Raw genomic sequence first — 23,855 nt, forward strand, 5'->3', positions numbered from 1 at the left:
GGGTATGATTGAAAATGGATTCTACAACCGCACTCCAGGGACCGTGGATGGCTAGCGCTGCGTAATCAGCGAAGCTTGGTAATAGATTTCGGCAGGTCGGATTCGTCGGTCTATTCTGTGAAATCTATAAACCCAATCAAAATGGCCGTACATTTTTTTCGTCCTGCGTTGGTTACGATGCACAGTAGCCGCAACAGAGCGTGCTGTGTACCCCATGGAATTCACCGCTCTCCTAGCTGAACGCAGTAGGGTGGCCTCAGTCCGAACACTGCGTTCCGAAGCGCGTGCACCATTTCTGTCTACCTATTGTTTCCATATGCCGTGTGCGCGAATGGTCAGAAGGCACAGCTTCAACGATTTATTCATCGCACTCTTACACCGGTAGGGCTGGCAATGGCGGCACCCTTTTGTCAATAAATATCTTTCAGCAGCGCCGGATAAGGCCTGTGGCTCGGGGATGAATCGGTGGACAAAGAATCAGGTTCGGTAGCGTTCATCCCGTTGGTTTTAGATTGATCTAAACTCCCATGCATCATGCCACATGACGACAACATCGACGATGGGCGGCGACGGTCATGGTGCCAATGATTGTCTCAGCGACTGGACGCTGGTGTCGTTTATCTCTGACGGTCGATGTTTCGTTTTTCCTACACTGATGCGCCATACAACATAATGCGACCGAAGCCGACTGGATGACGGTATGCCGTGAACAGAAGAGGAATGGAAATTGAATTTCAATTCAATTTCATTGATGAAATCTCCTCCTTTGCTCCCATCAAGCGCTACCGAAGAAAGAGGATTTGCGTTCGTTTTTGTCAAAACCAATCGTGGTGCTAGCATGGATGAAATTGAATTTTCGAGAAAGTGATATCTTTTGTAGAGTTGGAGCTCAAGATGAATGTGGCAATCTACACCAACATCAAGCATAATAACAAAAGCATAATGAATGATGGTTTCGTGCCGCTCACGAAGAGGACAAAAAGCACGTGTGGAAAAAAAACAACAAAAAGGATGGCACATGAACCTAACAATTAGCTACTGGAATACACCGTCCTCATACAAACCTTCAAACTTAAGCAACAATAGACAAAAATCTTTCGCGTAAATATTCATCCCACAGGAAGCTATTTATCGTACTACTAACATAATAAAGCATAAAAAATCACTGTGAATAAAATAAGACTGTTGTTGTTCTGTTCGTTCAATTTTGTATCAAATACCACTCTGGGATTTTAAGTAAATTCAAATAACTGTTGACAGGTAAATATGTTTATGTAAATTTTAGCTAGCTTTTTTGTATTTAGTAATTTAAATTAAAGTTTTGATTTTTAATTCTGAAGTGAACACAAACAGTGTTCTGTTAAAAAACCTTCCAAGCAACAACCAATCTATTAAACAATCTTTAATCATCTTTTTTAAGAGATGTAAGTTAATTTCTTAGTAGCTGCAATCCTGTTAAGAAAAATATCTACACATGTAAATATTCAATTCTGAATAAAGGTTCAATTTCCTTTAAAAAAAAGACTGTGTGTGTGTGAGTATTCTGTATTCACAGGTTATTGGTTGTTTTATATTTTTTTTAGTTTAATTTTTTTAGGGGTCCGCGACAGCCGAGCGGTAGCGCCGGTTAGAAAATCGGCTCATGAGCGCCGGGGCTCAACACCTCGACGGCGTGGGTACGAATCCCAACCGAGACCGGACCCTCCCCTGTACGAGAGGACTGACTATCCACGTACAACATGGAAACAAGTCTCGTAAGCCCTTAACGGGCAGGCATGACCAAGAGGTCGTTACGCCAAGAAGAAGAAGTTTAATTTCAGGACTCCAAACTTTTCAATTATATTTGAATCGAGAAACTCATGCTGCCCATTGTACTCATTTAACCCATTTTTATTATCGACGTTATGTTACTGCATCATACAATAATTAACTTATTTTTTTATAGTTAGAATATTTTATTTAGAGAAACATCAATGACAAATGAAATTTGAATTGTGAGTTTCCAATGTTTAAAGAAGAAGCAGGTTTCGCTCAAATCACAAATCGAGTTTTAGATGAAGAAAGTTCATTTTTAGTTTAAAGAACTCTATGAATTTCTAGAGATCGGTAGACAATAATGGGAGGCGAAGTGCCGCAGAAGCACGACAGAAATATTAAGTGGAAAGTGCAGTAAATGAAAATGTTTCACAAAAATATATCCGACTAGCTCGCGGGAGGAGTCAAACAGCGTGATGCAAAGGTTCTGCCCGGTTTGAAGCAAATGTAACCCTCACCAGGAGCACTGTGAGCGCGATGCCGATCAAACCAGCCCAACGACCGATGGTGGTCCGCGCTGTTGGAAACAACCCACAGGAATTGTAGCCAGAAAACGCTGCGAACCTGCAATGCCAAATGCAGCTGACACGTCAACGGGTCCGAGGGCAGCAGCCATACACCTATCATCAGACCTACCTACGATCCAAGGTTTGGCGTCCGGCTGATATTCCACAGTCTGGAAAAGAGGTTCCCTATTCTTCGTAGCATACAAAACAAAAGAAAAAAACACACACCTTTGTGATAAGGCCACCGATATCAGAGTTGCGTGTCCGCGCTTACAGTGTTTGTGTGTTAGCATGGTTGTTTCCAGCACGGACGTTTTTCTCTCCTCCATTTCCATTAGGGCTCGCAGAGGGTGTTGCTTTTCCCGGAGTTTTTTGCTATTTGTTTTCGTTTTATTTTCTACGATGGAAAACTTCCTTCACAACTTTTGCTACGATAGCACAAGGCTAGTCAGAAGGGTGGAATCGCTCTTACTCGGTGACTCGCACCATGGGGAATTCGTATCCCCAGCTGGCCAGAGAGATTGGTTAGATGGCCAAAATTTCGATTCCTCGTTTCCCAGAATCCAATCGGTCGGCTGTAACACATTGTGCCTCAGATCGCAAGAACGAAGTTTTGTGAGCGGTTGTTGGGAAAAAGTTGAACCACCAAAAATCCAAAAACTAGCCAAACATAACAAGAACAACAATGCTGAAAGCGGGGCGAGATGAAAGGAGCACAAAAAATGCGGATTGAATAGACACACCCTGCGCGAGGCATAAAATCAACACAACATGCAGAACATCGTGGCGAGGCCAGCGGAACTCAGCATGATCCGTGCGTTTGCCGAGGGACAGCGAGTCCGTCCGTTAGTTTGCTTTTTTGTGTCCCGTTTTCGCCCTTCCTGCAGGCGTTAGCCCCACACAGTAATGGACACACACGCCATCCGATTACGTCCCGGGGATGACTTTGGAACGACCAAAACGAGAATGTTTCCTTTCCGCTTCGGTAGATCGGTAGTGCTTGGTTTGGCATCCGGACCTCGGTGAGTGGCTATGTGTGTGTGTGTGTGCAGTCATGGACCCATGACCATGGCCCATGATAGGGTAGGAAACACACTAGCAGACGATGAATTCAGCGGGTTCGAAATTTTGGCGATTTGTGTGAATGTGCTTTCATTGGCCTTCTATTTAATTGACGGTAGTGCCTTCATGAAAAAATGTGCAAAACCCTGGCAAGAGCTGTGAACCGTTAGGATACGCCGGGACAAAGTACATGGCGGCTTTGGAGACTATATCCCTCGACGTGAAACCAGCGTACGGGAAATGGGCCCGTGAGCTCATTGTTTCGTCGCGCAGACGACAACTCCTGGGGTTTCCAAACTCCAACTCAGGCTACTGGAGTCTCCCAGCGGGATGACTGCCGGCCACTTGGTAGTCGTCGTTGCCGTCGTCGTCTGTGCCGTCGCCGTCGATGGCGTTTGAGTTGGAGATGTGGTATTTACAATCGTCATAGTGTTCTACCAAGACCGGAAATACGGCAGATCCGGATGATGACACCAGAGTCCTCTTCCTGTTGGTCCCCGAAGGTGGATGGGGTTAGGAACCAAGGGGAAGAACGATCTGAACGGACGATAATGACGATATAAATGTTCTACGTCCCTGCACTCGTTATCTCCAACGCTGACGCGTTTACACACAATAAATAAATAATTTTTGGCCGGAAGGATATAGGAATTCATGAATCATATCACTCGCACGAGTCTGGAGCTTTGAAATATGACAGAATGGCTGGACAGTTCCGCACTGACTGACTCTGACGCTGATGACAATGCATTAGAAGATTACATCTTCCCTCCAACTCGTTCGTCCACCCTGCAAAGCCGAAAAGAACCTACGCCATCTCTTCCTCATACGCTGCACACTAGTTCCACCGCCTGGAGAAAGAGTGATTAACGGGACAGGAAACAGCTCGCTTGATCGAAAGTCCGCCCAGCGTTCCATGTGGCCAACTAGCTGGAGGCCGAGTATTCAAAATGACTCCCGTTGGGTGGATGTCTTCCTGCGAATGGTGACGGAAGTGACGGCAAAAAAAGTACCTCCGCACACAAACAACAAACAAAGCACCAGGAAAATGGATTCCATTTCCGATGCACAATAATTCATATCAACATTGTTCAGCCCGTAGTAAAGCTGATAGTAACGGAGTAACAAGGAGCGTGTGACAGAACTCCACGGGAATGGCATGGAATTTTCCTGTGTACAGGTAGATGCGTCAACTTCGGTTCCCTGCATACGGGAGCAGAGCTGTCAGGTGCGCGTCCACAAACAAGTGCTGATGCAAATGATTTATGACGCCTTCGACCCAGTCTAGCTCATATCACGTAACCTGGCGCTAGGGGTAGTGCGGTACGGTTGTTGTAGTTGGTCACTATATATTTCAATAAAAATGCTTTCATACAATAGGTTGCAGAAATTGAAAATAATGAGGAGCCTCACGGTTTTACCTGATGGCAACGTTAGAGGCGAATAACAAACCATTATACCGAACATTGGTTCCAGCATCGTGGTCTTACACAAAAATCTTTGAAGTGAAACATAAAAAAAAACTGACAATATCTAAAGAATTATGGAATGCTGCAATCCTATATCTGTGCAGTATTTTGTATGCAGCCACAGAAAAATTAATCTCCTTACCAACATAAATGTTCGTTCTACAATTCTATGTGTAAATCGGTAATAAAAATCAACTCTTCTAAAAAAAAAAATACAACTTTTCTTAGCTTCCATTTCCTGTAGCACCTCATAAGTCCTACTTGACGCACTCAATGTTTTTACTAAATGATGCATACATGCAGTTGCTGAACGGTGAAATTGTTGCTAAAATTAACTTTTATATTTTTTCAGTGTTTTCAAATATTGTTGCTCAATATCTTTGACCCCAAAAACACATCAACTAATGTCGCGTGGATCGCTGAAACCGTAACAATAGCACGAGGCGAAGATTGCCCGCCATCGCAAAGGAAGAGCTTGATGATACGATGATGTCTCCTTTTTGCTGGCGTAGTAGTTTGCCTTCCTGGCCATCCTCGTTTGCCGAACGGATTGTAGCATTTGGCTCTGGAATGGGTTTCCTGCGAACTGGCTAGTCGGCCTTCCAGTCAACTCGAGTCGACCCGCGAGCACACATACAGCCTCTGGTGTCTTGAGGGTAGAGTCATAAATTATGTTCATGTCAAAAATTTTCTTCGGAAACAAAAAAGGGAACATGGCCACATTTGAAGAATGCTGGAAGACAACGAGGCTTCGGGCTTTCGAGCAAAGTGGATACATGCCCGTCTGTTTATCTGCGAGGACGCGGAAACGTAGTAACATGGTTCGGCAGCAGATGGAAGGATCCAGCCAAGCCCGTTGGTGCGATACGACTTACTAGCAATAACGCGCAGTGAGAAAAGATGCGAGTTGTTCGAAATCTCGTTTCAACGGGCGATGAAATCGATCAAATGATGAAGAGCGTTTCCAATGCATCATGTTCACTTGCAACCTACAAATGTTTATTCAATATTTAGAGTATATTGGCAAGCAAACTTTTTTTATTCAATATTTAGAGTATATTTGATAACTAATCAAAACATGAACGAGCCAAAAAGAAAAGGTGCTATTGGAATGAAAACAAATTCTTTAAATGTTGGTATTGGCGTTGTTGAAAACAGACCAAACCTGAGAAGTTCGAACATACGAAAGACAACTCGTAACTATAATTCAAATTACGTTTCTCTGTGGACATAATGCTAAGCTTACAAATGTTGTTATTATCATAGCAACAGAAGGAAACTCCAAAGCTCGGGCCAACATCGACACTGTAAAAGTGGCCCAGCCCAGAAGATGATGTTATTACCGTTGTCACTGCCGCCGATTACCACTCGGTTCCGTAGCCGTGTTTTCACTCTCGTTCGTGCGTCTGTAGTGTTTCCAGTCAACGTTAGGTTCTGCAAACGAAGGCGTCGTTCGGTGGTTTATTCTTGTTTCTCGAATGTGATGTACCCTTATGCACAATGCGGGCCAGAGAGAAACGCGCGATCCGGAGACCCGAAAGACCGAAATCATATTCCTGATGATTTATGGCGCTTTTGACTTTCGAATTCAATTTCATTTCATTTCCGCCATTGGATAGGCGGAAGGCATGTGGCAAAGACGAGAAACCCAGTTACGATGCGTCTTATTTCGCGCCTCTTCTTTTAATAATTGATAATTGATACATTTTGCTCACAAATGTTGTGATGAATATACTTGACTCCGGTTGAGACATAACGGTCACAAAGAATCCCATAGTGACCGAAAGAGAATGCAAATATTTGCAGTTCTCATGAATCCTCGTCAGATATAAACTTAATAGTTGTGTTTTTTCTGTGAATCCTTTTTTATAATCAGACAGACTTCTTCTCAACACAACACATTACTTAATTTTGTGTCAGCATCTTTACGATATTGACCCACATTGTACTGTTCTTTCTTTTTATGGTTAATTTTCGTATCCACCACGTTTCAACCCGCTTCTTTGAATCAGCAGAGGCCAACACCTTCATACATTGGTTGGTTTCGTGATCTGCTGCGTGAAGATGGGAAAGGAAAAGAAGTAGATGAAAGATAATTTATCAGCCTTTTACACAGTTGCAACCTGAAATTACTTCGTTTGCAGGTTGGCGACTATTTATCCAGGTCCAAAAAAACATCGAATGTTTTTTTTACCGCAAATAAACCCTTCCTGCTAAGGTTTCCATCATCAGTACTCTTTTTGTTTGAAAATTCGCTCATCCCCGTCTTCCGCCATAAAGGTAAGCATTTATCTTAATCAAGACCTTAGCGTGAATAAGAGGCAATTTTTGTCTGTTCTACATTGAACAAAGAAGAAAACACCATGAAACGAAGCGTTAAACACTAAAGAGGAGGAAAAATGCATCACACCTACCGTAATTCAAAGGACCATCGGTGAAGGTCCCGTTTCTGAATGAAAACTTTAGAATCGAGAAACATAAAATTTCAAAGTGCATCGAGCAGGAAAGCTACACCATTTAGATGCGTATTTTTGCACAGTACCCTCGTTTACTAGCTCTTTCACTTAGAGCAGCTAAAAGAATTTGCAGGATATGCCTTTTCGAACATCCGAGACGCGACGTGATTTATGCTTTAAAGCTTAAACTTCGATCCACCGCCAGCAAAGTGCTTGTTACGTGTTAATGTTCGACTTGCATGTAGTAGACATTGATGGCGTTACTTCATGCATCATCGAAAGCTTGCCAAAGGATACGCATCGGAAACAACATTTTTCACGGACAGGTGTGCTTGGGGTAATCGATGTGTGAAAAAATTCGACGGGTGTTTTTATTTAAATTAAATGTCAGTCTGTCACTACACTCAGCTCGGAATGGAAAAGGATGTATCGTTCACTCTAAGGCAATCCAAAGCCGGAGCTCTTTGGCACCATCCGCATAAGTAAAGAAGGAGGATGAGCCTCGATAGTATCTCTGGTGAGAAAAACGTGATCGGAATATAATTTCTCAGCAACTTATCTACAAAACACTCACACATTGGAATCGACCATGGGTGCCAAATACACCGGCTTTGCAAACCATCTGCTCCTTGCCATTTCCTTATTCTCATCATCCAAACTTCGTTACTGATGTTTCTGATGCCGTGAGTAGAGTTCTACGTTTAGGGATTAACAGATTGGATAAAATTTATAATTTTTATAATATAAAATTATTATGTAACGTTTGTTTTGTTCAAAGTTTTTTCAGATGAGTCATGTGAGTTGCTCATCGATGACTAGGAAATTATCTGTTTGGGCTATTATTATTTATTTAAATATTCTTCCACGAATTTGACATATTTAAAGGATATAGAGAAAGTCTTATACATAATGGATACGAAACATTCGGTATGTTTCACGTGAATAAACCGTGCGCCTGATCGGGGGAGGAATTGTTAATCTTATCGATTTATTTGCCTCCTTTCTTGGTTTCAATGTAAAGGCTTGATCCATGTTTGAAAATATTTCTTAGCTTTTCAAGGGCTCACGTGCAGTGGACGTTGATGGGAACATGGATCTCATGCATATTTATATAGCAAGTAATGGAGTTTAAATCAAATAAACACTTGCACTGATTGCGAAGCTCAATATTAATCAAACTGTTTTCAAGATAGTCAAAACAGGAAAGAGACACAAGATACTGTTTTGATTTTTTTCCGTGGTAAATATGGGTAAGATTTGATTGCTTTACTCCCATAATTTAATTACTTTCATTGTCATTTTTGAATATTCAAGCTTATAATACACACTTTTCAACATTTAAATTCAAGATTCTGTAACAACTATTTAATTTAGAATGAGATTTTAATAATTTATGAATCTTAAGCCCGTAGTCCATTATATTGCACTACGACTTAACTTTTTTGCAGAAGTCAAATTGTATATAAAGAACATGAACTTCTAGTGGTGTTTCGGATCCAAGCAATGTCTATATGTTTGATAACGATTATTTCAAATACAGTCGACTCTCGATAATTCGAAGTTGGAGGGACCCAGAAAACAGTTCGATTTATCGAGAGTTCGAATTATCAAGAGTGGTAGGAAATAAGCAGCTACGGTGGCTGAGTTATGAACTGGATATAAGAATGCGTGTATTGATTTACGCTATGTCTTCACCCACCGTTTTCGCTAACTGTTTTTTCTTCACTTTTCTTTGTGCACCTTCCTACAAATCAGTTGTGCCCCAAATATGTCCGTCCGCCCGTCTACACCATGTAGTCTGATTCGGGCGAAAATCTTCGTTCTCGTTCAACAGAGTGTTACGTTTCAACTTGCTCAGAACTTCGAATTGTTGCGAGTAGAGTGGATACAGCTTCGAATTACCGCGTGAAGAGAGCAACCTAGCTTTGAATTTTACTTCGAATTATCGAGTGTACCTAATCGTATTGTTTTTATTCGAAATAGTGAGAGTTTTCCAAGGGACTACTGATATACTTCGAATTATCGAGAGTTTCGAATTATCGAACGTTTGAATTATCGAGAGTCGACTGTAACTGTATTTTACAATGTTGATTGCAAATTTAGTGCATCCAAAAGATCAAAGTATTACCTAGAAACATCCACAATTAAAGCTTTTGTAATTTTCCAGGGTGCTGAAATACAAACTTCTTTCGTTCTGTATTGGCTCCGTACTTTCATCTACTTTTTATTTGTTGGGGATTATTGAAATTTGACATTGAATTTCACGGAAAACGAAGAGAAGAATTCTTGCATAGCAAGCTTTGAAACGAAGTAGCTGCAAAGTAGTAGTAAAATCGGATGTGTCAGACTGTGAACAGTCGTTCTCATATAGAAAACGAAGCAGTATGACAGACATGGAAACTCTTGCGCACGTCAGGGGGAATAGCACACCGCTTCAATTAAATACGCGTATCAAATGAAATAAATGGAGCTAGTTGCCAGTCAAATACGCGGCTTTTCGCTGAAGCAGATCATGGAGCTGGATGCTGTGTCAAATGGTAGGGCAAGTTATATGGAACATTGGTTTTTTTTGTCTGTCCTATCTGTTGTCTGAGGGACTTTGTTCCCTATCCGAACCTGTCACCAGTTTCCTTTCCGCATCATGTAGACGCCGAGTGATCCACATGGTGTGCTCCACATATAACCGCCTAAACGGGCCCAACGAGTGAAGCAAAGGATGATCGTGAACGCGACAATAACGTCGACAGAACAAAACAACGCAAAGAACCGAAGCAGAACAGCATCGCACTCTTCCGAAGAAAACTGTGGAGGATTTCTCCAACGGAGTTGAGAATGGAAAAGTGCAGGAGAAACGAGTAGAACCCAATGACGGCATGCGATTGTCGGAGATCAAACACAATTTAGCGACAGCACTCTTACATGATATAAATTATAAGATACAACTAAATAATCCATTGCAACAGAAACCGGAATGCGTGTTTGGCGCACGTGGGAGGAGACGGGGACGGGTGATCTCTGTTTGAAAAATCGCAATAGTGCGGCTAAGTATGGGTACGATCTTGACTGAAACAGGGGGAAATCGTTTAGCTTTCGAGGGAGGATCATTTCTAGAGGGCTATGGTCGATGGGGTAGAACCGAATGAATGCTGATGATAGGAAAACAGTGAGGGAACATGTGAGGTTAATATACCTACTCATTATGTTTACCACTTTCGAAGTACGGAATAAACAAGATAGAATTGCCGTATGTATTTTTCGTGTAGCGTTGAACGAGTTTTAACAGAATGGAGCCTTTTAATTTTGAATAAATAATAAAAATACTACGCTATAGGCACAACAACTACAATAACATGAACAAACACGTTAATTGAAATCAAAACCGCTTATGAGTGAGACTATTACACAACGTACAGTTTGTTGTGGGTCTAAAGTAATAATTCACCACCAAGTTGATTGGATCATCACATGGCCGTCGGCAGTGATGGGTAGTTTTCAAAACTTTTTCCCTAAATCAATTGATTATAAAACAAATATTCGCTTAACCGACACATTTTTCTACAAATTTTTCACATTGTACAATGTTTATTATGTTTTCCTTATAAGCACTTTGTAAAGACGTTTTAAGTTAGAAGCAAAATTGGGGCGCACACTCCTGCATAAATAGAGAGAAAAATGACTAACATTGTAGTAAGCGAACTTGATTTCATGGAAATATTTTGGAATCGTCACCAATGATAATTCCGAATTTCTGTCAGAACGTCTACTCAGTCGCATATCTGCAAAATTTCATACTTGTTTTTCTACCTATCATGCCCGTTCAAATGTGTTTACTAGTACGTCGTCCAAACTATAATATTTGTATTAATTATTGAGATAATAAAATCATTTACCTTTTTTTGAAAGTCAGCTCGAAAAAATACACTGGTTTCCCCACTGAATTTCCTTTGCATTAGGCTTTTCAAACTCCTCAAAAATTGTATTGGGCTCTTCACAAATTTCATTGTTCTATTCACATTTCTGTCACACACTGATTCGACATTAGTCACACAACTCATAGTTTTACAGCTCGAAGACATGATTAGCGGATATGAATCTTCATAAAGTACGGTGGTTTACTATCAAATTTGCTTTATTCTTCAGCTATAAAATGATCTTCCAATGCCGAATTTCTGCGAATCACCAAACAATACGCAACTACACAAAGAATCACTTTCTCACTGTCTCACCAAACTCTTGTGAAGCGCAGCAAAGCAAGGTAAAAAATTAATCTAAACCCACTTCCATTAAAAAACATTGAGAGTTTTTGCCAACCGCAACGAATGGTGTTCGATATGTGCCAAGAAATAATAAAAGCACACTCAGTTAGTTTTGCAATATGCTTTAAAACAAACAACGAACTCTTTGCTTAATTAAAAAGCTGCAAAATAATTACAAGCAAACGAAAAATAAAACACCAAAATGAAACCGAAACAATCACCAATGTTCGGAAAGTTCTTTCTTTACTCCACAGAGAAGCCTTTTCACTAAAACACTCAACATTCTGGGCTCCAACCGGCCACTAGTATGGCCAAACACTCCAGCCCACTGCAAAGACAGTGAGTGGGTGTATCGAGTATACGAACAAAAATTTTCGGAGCTACATTTTTACACCAAGAAAAATCCGCCAGTTTCATTCAGTATAGCTAAACCGTAGTACTGGCTTTTGTTGCACTTCTTCTTCACAAAAGCGGCGTGTGTCGTCACGAATATAACTAGGACGGTATACTTGAACACACGCAAGGATCTGCTCGCTAGTAAGGACGCCCGTCCGAGAAGGCACGACATCGAAGAATGCTGCTGAAAACTGGTAGAAGATGTACGATGTTGGTAGGCTACCATCTAGTTCCTTCTTCGTGACACCGACGTTTACTATTCGGCTCTGCGAGGGAGCGGGCGAAGTTGTCTCTCGCAATAACTCATTGTGTCCTGGGGTGCTGCTCTCTGGCCTGACTCAAGCCGAGATAAAAAAAAAACAAGAAAATTGTTGAATCTAATGAAGGACAAGTAGTCTACCGGTCACTAGTTTTCGACATCGGCTGAGTATTTTATGATAAAGGTTTTTTCACCATCAATATACGGTAAAGCACACAAAATATCCTAATGAATCTGTGGTAATGAAACAACGAGCATCAAGTATGAGCCAAAAGTATGAGGTGACAAAAGCATGAATTTCACGTTCATAGCAGGAAAATAATCTTTATTCTTTACTTCTTTTCCGAGCCAATCCCTGACCTATACATCAACCGACATGCTCGATCTGTCGTCGATCTCATTCATGAGCAATGCTATCAGAATATCATGAACGTGAAACATGATTTAGAGCGTCTGCGATTCTAGTATGTCCTTTCAGGACCTTGTAGCGCACACCCGCCAACGCGACGGTCCAGTGGCAGCCAGAGTGAGAGAGCAACAATAACAAACCATAAATCGTCTGCCCGATTCCGGCTAAAACCAAAACTTTCACTCGTACTCGCGTGCGCGCCCATTCTAATCTCGAGTTTCTCTCGCTACTTTCTCGCTCTCTGTTTTTTGTTATCGAGGATAGTACGCTTCATGGCACACCAGAAACAGGACGACATACAATTGCCTGTATTGGTTAGGCGTGAGTCAAACCTTCTTCAAGGCCTGAAGACGGCGTGACGTGAAAAGCGCTGCATTAGGGATGCTGCGCACAGACACTTTTATACGCTCACAGTACAATTTGCAGGAGTAGGGATTCGATTGTCGTTAAAACGATTCGTCGGCAGTTTTGATTTTTTTCTTTAGGTTTTGTTTATGAAGCAGTGTGATGGTGTGCGTATACCGCCGCTTCTTGGGATTTCTTTTTAGAAGTTCGCTTTCTGTTGCTAGCGACATTGAAAGTTCCCCACGATTCACATGATGATTCGAGTGGCCTGCTCAGTTTCAATGGTTCTCAAGTCAACTAAGTATAAAAATTAATTTAGGTTTTCAAAGAACATACAAAAATCAAATTTGGCAAATATTCCATGCTAAAGAAAGTCTTTGAAAAATAACATTTTGTTCGCAGATAATCTCAAAAAGACATAAATGCATTTTTGACCATCCAATCGATAGTTTTAGTTTAGTCGAAGGCAGCATGGACCTTAGCCCAAGTTAACGTCCAACGCTCACACTTCTGCCAAATCCCTGTATATTTCCCTATCCCCGTAACTCGTTGTTCGCTCTCTAATATCAACCCACTTCGCAATTTCTTGCCACCCCGCCATCGAGAATCCATCGCATTCCAGGTCGATGTAATGTGGCTCCTTCATCCCCTACTCGGCAATCATCTTTCCTTCCGGACTATTTCCTGCTCCCTCACCCTCACAGGTTATTATTTTATTCACTTCGCACAGACCAGAAAACGCCATCGTCAGTATCCGAGGCCATAAATCATCTCTTCAACTTCCTATGCTTTTAACGGTATTGGAAGTGGTTGTAAACAGAGACCATTATTCTGGCTATATGTTGCTATATGCTAGGTGTCGATGTGCGGGTGTTTGTCAGTGTGCATGTGTATGTGTGTATGCGTGTGTGTATTTGGTCGAATTGGTACGAGCGCCGTTGGGTGTTAGATTTTGTCGTCGCGATCTACCGTCATCCACGATTCCAAATAACTTTCCAGCGTGGTTTTGCATTTCCTTCGTGCCTTGAGATTGTCCAATATCGCTGGCAGGATAATCGTGAATTGTTTCGACGGTAAACCGTGGTTCCGGAAGCGTCGTCAGGAGTTGTCTGCTGGTGGTTGGTATGAAATCAACACCACATTGAAAGGATATTCGGGCCGAGCGCCATTTGGGTACAACGGAAAACATTTCCGGAATGTTTTCTGTAGCATTGTTGCTGGATCCCTGTTGTTGGTCTTGAGCGTTGAAAAAGGTACCCACAGCTAAACTCGTTCCCCTAAAAACGATTGTGTCAATACATTCGAGGCACAAGGAATCAGCATAGAGAGCAAAGGCGAATGCGTTCACGTCTTCCATACATTATTCATCGACCATACAACGCACTTTTTTACACCCCTCCAAAGAATCGAAGTGCAATGCAGAGGGGAACAGCTATAACATGACGATCGCGCGTATTACACCTCGCATTGCTCCTAAATCGGCGATCGGTGATTGCTTTGCGAGATCACCCGGTGACATTACAGCAGAGTCGTGTTGTATCTTTTATTCATTGATGCTTACCGCCAGCCTGGATTCAAGCGCTACCTGGCGCTGTTCCCCCACGAAGGAAGGAGGTGGTGTAAAAAAGGTCGCTATGCACCTGACAATTGTAGAATTGTTCAATCAATCCCACTACCATCGGACATTTATTGGACCAAGCTGGAGTTTCTGTTTTGCGATCGGCGAGCTCCGATAATCGGGAACTAGAAAGAAGGCAGAAGTGAAGGTCTTATAACATGCGCACGACAAGTATGTCCCTGCTTGTTGCTATGCTTGTCTGTGTCGCTGAGAAATTTGTGAGGATAAAATAATGTCTGTATCATGGAGGTTCGATCCTGCGGTTCGTTTGTTTGAGATTTCAATTTCACATTTTTCTGCTACATATGCTACGTGTTTATCTTATTTTTTACCACATAAAGAGGTGACCAAAATAACCAGAACATGTCACTATAAGACCGTGAATGGACTCTGAAATCGAGGGTAAAATGCAAGCGGTCCACTTTCTATGTCAGCTAATGAGCAGTTAAAACTGACAGCAAGACATAACAATTAAATGATACACAAACCCTTTCCCCGGCAGCAGTGTTGTAGATTGGAAAAAACACAAAAATGGCTCGAGTTTCCCCTTGAGGACCTCGTTATCTCAGCATATTTGTTTCGAGGGGAGTTCAATATACTAAATTCTTGACGATGTAGGCCTCTTCCATTCCTGTAAGTGGAAAAGTACGTTTACTTTCAGCAAAACTCGGATGCTTCGCTTTATGGGTACGTTGGCCGGCGTGAGTGTGAGTGTTGGAGAAAATCATAATGCTACTTATAATAAGTTTCCCAAAGTTGCCGGTCCATCCGGTACGCACACGGCATGGCAGCTCTGAAATCCCCTGAGCCGTCTTGCGGATGGACGCATCGTTATGGCTTTGGTGTTCGCTCCTATTCCGGAAGCCAAGGGGTTTTGAAAGGGCTTTAACTTACTTGACAGGTTGAAGAGTGAAACTCTTGCAGCAGTCCTCGAACCATCCCCTACGAATCGGGTGCGACAGGAGCACACCCTCCTACTAGAAGAAACACACATTCATTCTTTCGAATTTCGGCTCTGCAAAAGCTGCGAGAGTCTGCAAACTTTGAACGTGGTTGAAGCCAAAATATTCTCTAATACTATGAAGACAATTTACGTTGATCCTCGTGTTTTGTTATTTGGTTTCAAGTTTTTATAAAATTTGCTAGACCACTAGGAAAATGTATGATAAAGCGTGTACGTGTGAACGAGATTGACCCTCATCAAATGAGCAGTGTGACACTTTTCCCTTAAGTATTGTACATCTGAATAAAGCTGGTAGTGGTATCGATGTATGATTGCTGTTGGGAGCTGCATTAAGGTTAATATCCAAAGTAAACCTCTTAAAACTAATCATTATGACAAGGTATTCGAAAAGTTTACCTGTGGTGAAAAGTTTATCGCTTTTTGTGTGTTATTATAAAAATTTTCCCTCCAATTTGACAGATGAATTTTGAATTGCCTTGCTTCAGAAAATAACATGTTTTATATAAAAAAAATACAACGTTGTGGAACTTTCCGTTACGCAAAAACTATATGTTAGAAAGTTACCAACCATTAATAGTTGCTTTTAAGCAAGAAGTTTCGGACATATTCGGAGTGCTCAACTAAATTAGTCAGAATACGGTGCTATAAAAAGTTACACAAACGATGCTTGAGTTATATTATTCCGACCATTTCCTAACATAATCGGTGTGAATATATCAATATATTCTAAAAGTAATATCTTCTCGTTACAGAATTATGAAAGGTGTTAGTATATTTTATCTAGCCAGCAGTAAAAATTTTAAAACTCCCTTGAAGAGAAGCTTATGTTATACCCCTACGTTCTTTGGTCTTCTAGATGTCTATTCAAGAAAAATTCTTCAATTTTTTCCAGATGTTTTATAATTGTCATGCACAGTTTCTGCTACTCAGTAATAATGAAAAAATAAAACATCAGTACAATCGTCAATTTCAGATTAAAAACAAAGATTATCATAAAGAAAAAATCCCACACGTCATTAGATAGTAGAACAGAGCACACCCTGTAATTAATTGTAATGTGAGAGCTTACCCAAGGAGAACCGTGCTGCACTTTCCTACCAAAGGTGTACGCGTCTACCAAAAAAACTCTTTGCCAAGTGTATTTTTGGTAGGGTTTTTTGACATGTACACCTCCTAACCTACCAAAGGTGTATTTTTGGTAGGTTTTTTTGACATATACACCTCGTAACCTACCAAAGGTGTTTTTTTGGTGGGCACTGGTGTTCGAGAAGAACTAGCTATCAAACCTTTGATTGTTTACTGTGAAGGTATAAGTTTGACCAACTAGAAGGCTGTGTTTTTCCATCCCATTTGTTGTTTGTTTTTTGTTATAACCGTGTAGTGTACGAAATGGACCGACTTCAAAGTGGCACATTTGTCAGTGGCGGTTGGACATCATCGGTTGATACCGGGAGTCACATAGCATCTGTGGCGGGATAGCGGCGCATGGATCGACCTACTCGGGGTGGTTAACCGGGACCGGGTTAACTCGCGCTAGACAGTAAGTAAGTGTGTAAGAACCCACAGCAGAGAGTTCTTACTGATGATAATTTGTCCGCGCTTTTCACACATTTCACACATCTCACATCTCGACAAGGAGGAACATCAACGCGTTCTGAGTGTTTTCGCTGGCCATGACGGAGTGGTGCTGCACATCGCACATCGAAGGAGCCTGCTAAGATGCGTGGTCGCTGTTAGCCAGCACGAACCATAGCAGGTCCCGGACGATTTCTGGATGTTTCGCCTGATATGCCGAACCGGACGATATGTCAATATTATTATTATCGATATATCAAAATAATAAAAGAAACAAAAATATTTTCCTGCATGAAAATAATTCTCGTTGGGTTGTCTCTGCAGAACGCATGAACTATGACTCAAATTCTGTTCAAGTTATTGTTTAGTATCCCTACAGAGTAATCAATTTGTTATTATTCTTTTTTTTATTTTCGTAAAAATGAATTATTCTAATATTGGATGGGGCATTGCTAATAGTTTTTTTTATCGTATCTCAATAAATTTGATTATTTTACAATGTATTTGAGTGGACCTGTTGCAAATCGATTTAGAAAAAAGGGTAAATTCTGGTCGCTTGTGAATGCGCCACAAATTTAGGGTCTTTATTCACCGATTTACAACATGATCTAAGGACCTGCCTTTACAATTCTCTGGTTTTTATACTCCTACCTTGGGTAGGCGTAATCCTTAATCGACGTGGAGGTGCCGGCTTGTTGACAAATGTCAGCTCTGTCAACTTTACCTTTTTTCCATTCGTGACCGGACCTATAATCTTTACCTCGCTAGTTCGTTGATACAATTTGATTTTGTTACTTGAACCTGCGTAGGATCACTAAATTAGCTCTATTTTACGCATGGTCTATGATAAAGACCTACTAATCATATATATTATCGTGATCAATAGTTACTATTAGTTTTACAACCTCTATCTCATAGGCAAAATGTTGCCCAAGCAACTTTCGTATCCAAATTATTGACTAACGAGAGTAACGCTCCATTACTGTTGCATGCACTTGAACGGGCTCAAAGATTCAGACAGGCATTTGCGAGTAACGCACCGATTATTAAAATGTTTAATGCATTTAGCGTCCATCATGACTAAATATTAGAACGCAAGCTTTAAAAACGCCATGATTTCAAGATGGACGCCGAGCACTAGTTAAAGGAGATTGTGTTCAGTCTGTTTTTTTGTTAAGAAGATAATCTTAGATTTAAATTCTAATTTTAAGTTCAATCCTTGAACAAATAAAGAAATTAATAAAATGATTTGCTTCAAAATTCGCGTATCGCTGAAACTGCTCAAAACATTCTTAAACAGGCTTTAGTAGGCTGGCCACTAGCATGGTAAAAAATAACCGATGATAGAAAATTGCTATCATTTATTGTGGGCGTTACAACAATCTAGAAAACCAACACATAAATATCAATAGAACTACGATTTGATTAATCTTAACACTCTGACGTCCGGATACACGCATAGATGTAATGGCTCCGTATCAGTTTGCATCCGATCATATCTTTTTGGTGTGCTGTCAAAAAATGATCAAACAGGGCGGCCAAATACGGAGGAACTAGTGCAAACGCGCCGGTCGTAAAGCGTTGCGACACCGTGAATGATATGGACGTCAAAATGTTAAAATCAGTCATAATCTAACGCAGTGATGTCAAACTCGTTTGACCTCGCGGGCCACATTTCGCCCCAAAATAGGTTCGCGGGCCAAAACGTAAAATTGATTGGATTGAAAAATATGTTCTTATTAGTGTGGTTTGATCCAAACAGTTAATCGTGTTTAACACCTTAAGTTTTTCTAAATATCATATTACTTCTTATAAAATTTACAATTTTGAGTAAAAGATAAATTTTCTTCAACATTATAGTGCATTTTGGTAAAGATTAAAAAAAAAAGTAAATGTGCATTATTACTACAGCTAACTTATTGCTCCACATCTGTTATTTTATTTAGAATGCTCTTGTAGTTCATGACGTTTGTTTTGTATGAACACTATTTATTTGCTTGTCTCGAAAATCTGTGTGAAATCTTTGCTCTTGTCAACCGCAATATATCGGCGTGATGTGGATCAAAGTTGTATATCACTTTCTTATAGAAATTGTTGAAATTGACGTTCGTTCAGTTCTCTTGCAATTCATTCAATTCAACAAAAAACATTTTGCTACTCAAACAATAGCAAATACTCAAAGATCCAAACTTTCGATGTATTGCTTCAAAAGGGGTCGCGGGCCGGATCCGATGTTCTTGCGGGCCGCATGTGGCCCGCGGGCCGTATGTTTGACATCCCTGATCTAACGTATATAACTTCTTCTTATTCTTCTTCTTGGCGTAACGACCTTGTTGGTCATGCCTGCCCGTTAAGGGCTTACGAGACTTGTTTCCCTGTTGTACGTGGATAGTCAGTCCTCTCGTACAGGGGAGGACTTGGGAGAACTTGGGACTGAAGGAATGTGAATTGGATTTGAATAAACTCCACATTCGTTCATGCATCAATGAAACACGTTTCGTTTGCTGACTTGCCTAAAAATGGACCAGAAGCGAAAATTCCAAATCCTCTTTCGTTTTGCAGAAAAATAATCTGATTCGGATTAAACCTACCATATAGTCGATGAAATAAAATGCAACTAATACGGCTGCATTTACATTGTTGTGACTTGTTATTCTCTTCTAATATTGTCGCCACCCTAGTCTAATGATTTCCTGGTACTGTTACTTTTCTAGAGGGTTCGCTCTCGGTTGGGATTCGAACCCACGCCGTCGAGGTGGTGAGCCCCGGCGCTCATGGGCCGATTTTCTAACCGGCGCTACCGCTCGGCTGTCGCGGACCCCGTATATATATATATATATATATATAACGTATATAACATATTTTCCAAAAATATTTAGAGATAAATGCAATGTTTTCCATAAATTTTGCAGCTGTACTTAAAGTGTTTGAGCTTTTAAAACGTCTCTTGCTACTTTGTATTTGTTTTAACGTCATGAATGTTACATTCAGGATACAACTGTCACTCAGCCTATTCCAAAAGATTCAGAATTTCATCCATATGAAAACCAAGAACAGGAAAACAACCAAAGGACAACGATCCGCCAGTTTCATAAGTCAAGGATGAAACGGATGCGGAAAAGTCGTTCCCGACGTTACGTCGTTGTTGTCCGTAAGTGACAGCGCGCACAGTGGGTGACAGTTTCTGTAAATGTTGAATTTTCTGCTTTACCTTTCACCCGCTTGCCAGAACTAGGGAAACGGATGATGATACGGGTGTGAGGTCCGAATGTTCGTTCGTGCTAGGAAGAACTTTGTGAAAGAAAGTCGAAAAAATGAAATGGTTAGTATCGAGGAGCAAAAGTCTTAAAATTAAAATTATGCAATTCAATTCAGGTTCAATGTATGATACCGCGTATGAAAACAGTATCTTACTAACATTCCCAAGGTAGTGGTTTGGTTCTAGTAATCGCAAAAATAGGTGTTTTCACTATTCTGTGTTATCTTCCATTGAACGTGATTATAATCTGAAATGATGGGAAATTGTGGTTGGAGTTGGAAAATAAATAGTTTGAAATTCTTTCCTTAGCTCATAAATCACTGTTTTGTCTGTTCTGTTGCGTTGATTTCCTTTCGACCCTCTAGAAAAGTAACAGTACCAGGAAATCATTAGACTAGGGTGACGACAATATTAGAAGAGAATAACAAGTCACAACAATGTAAATGCAGCCGTATTAGTTGCATTTTATTTCATCGACTATATGGTAGGTTTAATCCGAATCAGATTATTTTTCTGCAAAACGAAAGAGAATTTGGAATTTTCGCTTCTGGTCCATTTTTAGGCAAGTCAGCAAACGAAACGTGTTTCATTGATGCATGAACGAATGTGGAGTTTATTCAAATCCAATTCACATTCCTTCAGTCCCAAGTTTCATCGTCCTGATGATTCAAAATACGATCGGCCGGGGTTATAAATTTGCTTGTACGCTCGATCTCTTTTTCTTCTACTCGTTTATAAAGAGATATATTTATCATTAAAACTCAATGAACAAATTAATTCCTCACATTTTCTTTTCCATTCATCATTCTCTGTTTTTTAAGCACACTCACCTGTTTGATGGTGTATGTATGCGCTTGTATATTAGCTGCCCGATGTTTCTTGTACCTCCAATCTCAAGACTGCACATCCTGACGGTTCCACACAGGGCACATGATTCTGTTCATTGGTTCGTTTTCTTGTTGTAGCCTTCCGCTACATTTCCTCTAAAATTTATAAATCCACATGTCTCGCTTCTTCGTGTTTGGTTACTCTTTAAAAAGGAAAGCATTCGCAGTAAATTAAGCAGATTGTTATTCATTTTGCCTGTTGCTTCTGGTGGCTTTTCATAGCAGAATTTTTTAACCGATTGTGTTGTCCTGAGAAGGTTTCTTGCATTGTCCTACCTTTAATTCGCCTTCTCGATCATGATCGAACCTGTTCAGGTGGTATGCAACTCTTCCAGGCAAAAGATCTAAAAATCGTCCAGAACCAACGTTGGATGGATTCTTTTTCGTTGTATGTAGGACAGTACATAAATCCATCTTGAAGAAGTAGTCAAGGGCAGTGGATGGTGTAGACATACAACGACTAGCAGAAGTACAATGACGGCAAACAACATTTTTAACAATTTAAAATCATTAATAATATTGTTATGCTAATATTATAGCGTTTTTATTTCGTTTACGGATCTCAAACGATTTATGACCCGACTTGTACCTTAGTGACGAATTGTTCGAGTTAGCAGCGAAATGTACCACAATCTCTGAGGATCTTAATCATTTAACGTTAAATTCTTTCGGAGTAGTCAGCCAGCGTCTTAGAACAGAAACAGTGAAATTCAATTTCTTGACTATGAATTGGTTTTTCCTATTTTGGCTTGTAAAACCTTCAGTTTTTATTACATTGCAATGGCGTCACGTTGCCCGCTTATTATTTTTAGCAAATCCCAAATTACCCTCATTGTAGTAAATGATACAAACGCATACATAAATGCCGTTGCAGGGTCATTGGTTTGAACTGTTTGAACCAGAACTGTTCAAACGAAAAGACTCAATTATTTCATAAGTGAAAACAAGCATAACATTTTAATTGCTCTCCCTGAAATAAACTGTTGGGTCCGGAACCCCAGAACCGCGAGCCATTAAATGCGGTCAATGTGGCCAGAACGCAGAGAAAAAGCAGAAGTAATTTTCCTAGCACACTGAATGAAGATAGTGGCGACAAGAAAAACATGTAGTGTTGAAAATATAAAACTCAGGGCAACCGTACGCTTGCGACTGCGATTCACTCCTTCGGTGGCGTAGTTTCATTTCCCCACCAAGCCAGTTGCTCATTTCCGGAGGAGCCTGCACGATCTTTTGCACGTACGCAAAGGGGAAAAGTCTAATCTGCCTTAAATTCGTCTTTCTCTAAGATGGACGAATTGTCAGAGTTGAAGAAGTGCTGGTGATAAAGTTTGTGATACATTTTTGGTTTTTTCTTACCACATTGCTGCAATTCTCTTTACTACGAAAAGATGAAGCAAAAGAACTGTATGATATTTTTTGCTTAATTTTCTGTAGAATCGTTACGAATTAATCCAGTGTCCCACACCACCGCAACGGTGCTACTGCATAATTAGCGTTAATTTGAAGAAATTAAACAAGAAATAAACTTTCCGATGCCCATTAATCATCCGTGTGCGAGGCACATGCAGAAATACGGACCTCAATCAAAATGACCGGTTAATGGTTATGAAGGTGAAGGTGCGCTTGTAGGACGGGCGTCGGTGTTGTATTCGTACCAGGGCACTAGAGATTGAAGGAGACGACTCGTTTGCAAATATGATAATTTTCCTACCGGGAATTACAGGAGCTCGTGGCACCAACAGACCTTCATGAACCCTTTGAAAGGAAATTAAAATTTTCTCCCAAAATGCCATTTAAATTCATTACAAATTCATAATCATACTACGGTCGCAGCATCATCGACATTGAATGTGAACCCTTAACGCCTTAAAATGAAGGCAGATGACTTCGAAAAACCTGATCTGTTGAATACCGTCGGGATTCATGATTTATGGCGTTTGTCCACTGACATTGGTAAGAGAGAGCAACGCTTTGTATTCGGTATTTTTAGAGGTCGAATACTTGGTCCATTTAATCAATAATCTGAACACGTCGGACTGCTTCATGAACTTTTCTACTTGAAGAAGGATGTTTTCAACTATTTGAAATTTAACTTTCAACCTTGCCCACAGAAAATTGTGTACCATCAGTTTAAAAATAGCCTGTAATCGCTCATGTTTTCCAAATATTTAGAGCACATTGGTATCACATTCCTTGGCCCGGAATTAGAAAAATACTTTGATTTTCAGATATGTTCAGTAATTGAAATTTCTTAAAGTTAGAGAACACTGGAGAATCACTTTTACGTGTTGCAGACCACCAATTAAATATAACTGATATCACGTCAGACGGCTGAGTCATGATTATAAGGCCGCTAGAGTTCCAAAAGCGGAATAACCAGAAAAGTTCGGAAAGCAACGCGCTCAGCAGAATTCTACATCCCTCCAAGAGAAAAGAAGTCTTCTCTTTGTAAATAATAGCGAGAGCGAAAAACAGCTTCGGTACGAAAGAGCTGCTCAAGCAGACAGACCTCATATGTGCAGTATCCATCGTGTTGGTCGAACGTGTTGCTCGGGCAAAACGTGAGCCGTCTTTCAAGA

This window comes from Anopheles coustani, chromosome 3, assembly GCF_943734705.1.
Source record: "Anopheles coustani chromosome 3, idAnoCousDA_361_x.2, whole genome shotgun sequence".
Classification (NCBI taxonomy): Eukaryota; Metazoa; Arthropoda; class Insecta; order Diptera; family Culicidae; genus Anopheles; species Anopheles coustani.